Source organism: Corythoichthys intestinalis, chromosome 2 (assembly GCF_030265065.1).
Source record: "Corythoichthys intestinalis isolate RoL2023-P3 chromosome 2, ASM3026506v1, whole genome shotgun sequence".
Classification (NCBI taxonomy): Eukaryota; Metazoa; Chordata; class Actinopteri; order Syngnathiformes; family Syngnathidae; genus Corythoichthys; species Corythoichthys intestinalis.
The window spans coordinates 22,942,773-22,948,816 of record NC_080396.1 but is presented as its reverse complement, the minus strand read 5'-3'; positions in this window follow the sequence as shown (position 1 = coordinate 22,948,816).

Below are 6,044 nucleotides of genomic sequence, written 5' to 3'. Positions count from 1 at the left end.
TCTTTTCCTGGAATGTTGTATTGGGTTTACGCCAAACATGTTGGGTTTACGCTAAACATGTCTGTAACATATTTATGTCAAACTGCTGTTGCCATAATGCGCACTTCCTCGGGGTGTGGTGTTACAGTATAAAAGGAATCTATGTGATATGTCAATGACGCATATGCTGAGAAGCACACTGAATAAAGAAGTGTTGTTCCATTCAAGTCTCGGCCTTACATGTACTTAGATTAAGGAAGTACATAACAATGTCCTGTGTTCTGGTGTCCAAATAATTCAATTTTAGATTCATCTGTCCAAAGAATGTTATTGCAGAAGTCCTGGCCTTTGTCTACATTCCCTCTGGCAAACTTCAATCTGGCCTTCATGTTCTTCTTGGAGAGCAAAGGTTTCCTCCTTGCACACATACCAGGAAGGTTAAACTTGTGAAGTCTCTTTCTGGTTGTAGAGGCATGCACTTTCACGTCAACATTACCAAGAGCCTGCTGTTGGTCTGTGATGACATTTAAAGGTTTTTGGAGACTTCTTTTAGCATCTTTCGGTCTGCTCTCGGGGTGAACATGTTGGCAATTGTTTTGAATGTGCTCCACTTGTAGACTATTTTCCGGACAGTGGAATGGCTGATTTTATATTCTTTTGGGATCTTTTGAAATCCCTTACCAGACTCATAAGCGTCTACAATCTTCTTTCTAAAGGCCTCAGACAACTCATTTGATCTCATCATGGTGTTTTCTCTGACTTCAACAGTCAGGGGCACACCAAACGAAATGTGAGCTTTAAATAAGGCAAGACTCCTTCAAAAAAATGGGTAATGATGTTCTAATCATGTGCACCTGATGTGATATACTGTACTCGTGTGTGATTTTAGCCATTTTAAGTGGGATTGACTGTGGGAGTGTCCTAATTTAGTCCTCAAAAGAAATAGCATTTGTGGCGAGTGACGTGGGGAATGACAGGAGGATAACTTTATTTCACACCAGCTGCTCTTGTGCTCCATACACTACACGACGCCAAAACTCAACGCACTTTATTGAAGACAACGCACAGCATATAACACTGGCAACAGGGACTCCCAGTCACGGTTTCCCACCATGCATCTCGGGGCAGAACACACAACAATGGTCGGGACACAACAATCGCCACACATTTATTTAAAATTGCATTTTACAGAAAGTTAGAAAATATCTATTTTTCATTTTTAATTGTTTGGTTCTATTACTTGAATCTCTCAAGATTGTTAAAATTGGTATTAAATATCCATATGACGCAATGTTAGAAAACACACAGGCCATAGGGTGTCCTAATTTTTTCACATGACGCTACACGTCGCTACCTTCAGTCATCAATAAAAGACCAGATAAACTCTAGATTTACGGCATGTGTTAATGATGTTCATGTACATGTCACAGCTCTCTGCTGGGTTTTAGCTTCTAATTTCTCTTAAAATTAATCCTGCTCTAATATTATTAGCCAACAAGGTTAAGCTATTCATTTTGAAAGAATCCAGTGTGATCACCCATGATCCCATGATCACTTTCCAGTTCTTATTTTTGTCATTGGCCTTTGTTATAACAAAAAGACTAAACTAGATCGTAATCTCATTCATAAATTCTTATTGGGCTGCTGATTCAGTAAAAATAAAACGGGTTGTAAAGACTTTTTTCTCAAAATGGACCAATGCACCAAGCAAGCTTGTGTCCAGTTAATGAAAATAGGTTTATTTACCTGAACAACCTCGGCAATGTCAGTCGACTGAAGCACTCATTTTCAGTTACAGAGATTTGTAATTCTTTATATTTGGTGTATTTTGAAGATGGCAAGTAATTGTGACACCTGGTGGAAAAGAGTATGCCTCTTGCAAGAATCCATGCAGGCTTCGTTTGTTTAGTTAGAATCACGGGGAGAAAAAACTTCCCTTTATTGCACACCAAATGTATTTTTTCTGATTATGAAACATAATCCAGATTAGAGGAAGGAAGTGTGTGAGTGACAGGTTCTTGACCAAAAACATCCAGAGAGATTGATTCACAGCGCCAGAAATGGAAAATCACTTGTTGATGCCACTTAAAAGTGGACGGACCGTTAGTTAAGATTTTGTGCGTGTGAGGCCAACAAAGCAACATTTGATTTGTCCATTTTTTGAGCTGCATCACAAGATGCCCTGAGGAATTTGTCGCCATAGTAAACAATCTAAAAGAGCAACATGACTTCACACACAACGAAATGGGCATATTTTCACTGCTTTTGGACATTCATTTATTTAAAGGAACGCTCAGAGCTGTTTTTGTGTGAACGGCAAAGACTCAGACTGGTTTTCCATCTTCAGTGGTGTCCGTCAGGGTTGCGTGGCTGCTGCTGGTCTTTTCTACTGCATCATTGACCATCTGATGTCCAGAGTGTGTGAACAGGTTCCCAGGGTGTCCTTTGGCAGTTACCACCTGATTGACCTGGAGTGCGCAGATGACACCATCCCTCTCAGCACATCCTACAGTTAGCTGAGAGACGCACTGGGCAGATACAGTGAAGATGCAGAGAAGCTTGGCCTCCATGTGAGCTAGACAAAAACCAAGTTCATGTACGTCAGTGATCAACCAGATTCCCATACAGCTTGCTAATGACGTTGTATAGCTTGTCAAGAGCTTCATGTATCTGTGGTCCACAGTGACCGACAATGGGGACCTGCGACCAGAGATTCTTCGCAGAAGAGCCTTGGCAGCCTCTGCTCTGCATTCTTTCTGGAAACCACTCTGGAGGTAACAGACCATCTTCCGCAAGATGGAGCTCAGGATTTAAAGCTCAGCCGTACTCTCTATCCTGCTGTATGGCTCAGGAACATGGCCCTTAAACAAGACTGACTGCGAGGCTAGATCGTTTTGACTTTTTAAATTTTTTATTTTATTGATTGATTTATATTTTTGCTTTATAAATCTTGTGTAACCTCACGTATCTTAACTCTTTGGCAGCCGTTATCAGCAATACATAATCTAATACAGTGGGGCAAATAAGTATTTAGTCAACCACTAATTGTGCAAGTTCTCCCACTTGAAAATATTAGAGGCCTGTAATTGTCAACATGGGTAAACCTCAACCATGAGAGACAGAATGTGGAAAAAACAAAAAACAAAATCACATTGTTTGATTATTAAAGAATTTATTTGCAAATCATGGTGGAAAATAAGTATTTAGTCAATACCAAAAGTTCATCTCAATACTTTGTTATGTACCCTTTGTTGGCAATGACGGAGGCCAAATGTTTTCTGTAACTCTTCACAAGCTTTTCACACACTGTTGCTGGTATTTTGGCCCATTCCTCCATGCAGATCTCCTCTAGGGCAGTGATGTTTTGGGGCTGTCGTTGGGCAACACAGACTTTCAACTCCCTCCTCACCCCGTGACGTCAAAATGATAACAAGAACGGTGAGCAGAAATCCCAGAACCACACGGGGGGACCTAGTGAATGACCTACAGAGAGCTGGGACCACAATAACAAAGGCTACTATCAGTAACACAATGCGCCGCCAGGGACTCAAATCCTGCACTGCCAGACGTGTCCCCCTGCTGAAGAAAGCACACGTCCAGGCCCGTCTGCGGTTCACTAGAGAGCATTTGGATGATCCAGATAGGACTGGGAGAATGCGTTATGGTCAGATGAAACCAAAATAGAAAACAAATAGAACTTTTTGGTCGAAACACAGGTTCTCGTGTTTGGAGGAAAAAGAATACTGAATTGCACCATACCAACTGTGAAGCATGGGGGTGGAAACATCATGCTTTGGGGCTGTTTTTCTGCAAAGGGACCAGGACGACTGATCTGTGTAAAGGAAAGAATGAATGGGGCCATGTATCGAGAGATTTTGAGTGAAAATGTCCTTCCATCAGCAAAGGCATTGAAGATGAGACGTGGCTGGGTCTTTCAGCATGACAATGATCCTAAACACACAGCCAGGACAGCAAAGGAGTGGCTTCATAAGAAGCATTCAAGGTCCTGGAGTGGCCTAGCCAGTCTCCAGATCTCAACCCCATAGAAAATCTGTGGAGTAAGTTGAAAATCCGTGTTGCCCAACGACAGCCCCAAAACATCACTGCTCTAGAGGAGATCTGTTCTGTCTCTCATGGTTGAGGTTGATCCATGTTGACAATTACAGGCCTTTTTAATATTTTCAAGTTGGAGAACTTGCACAATTAGTGGTTGACTAAATACTTATTTGCCCCACTGTATAAATTATTTTACTTGAGAACATTTGATCACTTCCAGCCTCTCCCAGTTGAAATGGATTGGACATCTTGCCGTCAATAGGTTTCTTCAATATCAATTTCCATCTTTTGCTAACTACCTAAACATATACTGTACTCTGTGACCTGGGCTGGCAGTGAATGAGTTAAGGTACTGATTTTTAAGTTAATGATTGTTAAGATGATAACTTTTTAATAGATGTCAACTGTAGTGACCACTGTCCCTGAAAGTGTTAAAAGTGCAATGTAATTTAGAGATTCAAAGATCATAATCATTTTTACAGAAAATTCCATTTAAATAAGAAGTGACAACAAAACCATTTTGTGTGGCAATAACCTCAGAATAGGGATGGTTGTCACAAAGTGTCAAGATGTCTTTGATGGATAAGACATTTATCAACATAGGCGGAGTTTGACTTGTGGGGCAGGGGGGCACAACACGTTGATGACCCCAAAACGCAGTGTCAGCAATAAAATTTACTTACAAAAATATTTATAATAATAAGTTGGCAATGAGCGTTTTTTGTTTCCCATCATTCTAGAGGGGAATTCTAAATCAGGCTACTTAGGCAATACCTTTCGCCAAGATCGTCATCCATTGAATATGGTACGCCCGCCGGTGTCGTGCCAATGTAATTACCCCAGTCAAAAATTGTATCCCCTAGGTGGAGCCTTATGAAGGTAGATTTGTGTCTTTATTATTCAATCCAAAAAAAGGTTGCATCAATCAAAATATATATTTTCGACCCAAAGAAAGTCACTTCAATCAAAAAAAATTTTTGAATGCAAAAATACATTTAAAACTCAAGAAAATTAATGTGAAAGCTTTTTCTTTGTTTTTTTGTTTTTTTTTATTGAAGCAACTTTTTTGATTGAAGTAATTTTGATTTGTGTTTGGGCCACATTTTGGCTAGGACATACTGTATTTGTCTTTATTAATTTATTTTAAAAATAAGTTGCTTCAAAAAATATATTTTCAAAAAGAAAAGTCACTTCAATCAAAAAAAAAAATTCAATCATGGAAAAAGTTTTTGAATGCAAAAAAAAATTTGAGATTGAAAAATTGGCATTTGAACACTTCATTTTTCATTGAAAAAGTTTTCTTTGATTGAAGCAATCCTTTTTGTGTTTGGGCCATATTATGAGTAGGACATTTGTGTCTAAATCATTTACCCCCCCCCCCCCCCCAAAAAAAAAAAAGTTGCTTCAATCAAAAAAACATTTTTCAATCAAAGATAAAAATCATTTGAAAAATAAAATTGCCCTTCCATGATTTTTTGGGGGGGAAATTATATGCAAAGCAAATGACCGTCTAAGTTGCTAGTCACATGATCTGTTCGAAAAAATAATTTTAACCCATTATAAAAAAAATTTTTTTTTTGTTCATTTCATTCATTTTTGTTACAGTTTTATTGCTTTAAAATTTTTATATATATAGGAAAGTCAAATACATGCAATCACACTTTTCGGCCACCAGGGGGGCCTGCCCCCCTTAAAATCCGCTTATGACATTACTATAAAAAGGGATGAAAATGAAAAGGACTCACGATATTAAGCTTCCCTTTACGAAATGAATGGTTATTCGAAGACGTGATGATGGGAACATATTTATGAACGAGTAAAAATTATGACAACCAACCCTGCTCTCCCCTACAATTTCTTGAGCTGGCCCTTTTGAAAATCCAACGTTGCTCTTGGGCACAAAGGTGTCCCTATCCCTGGTTTAGGTGCTAAACTCCAAGGCCGCAGTTGAAAACCGACAGCAGCTGCTTTCAATGATGACTACTAATCAAAGTCTCTGTTGTGTTAGG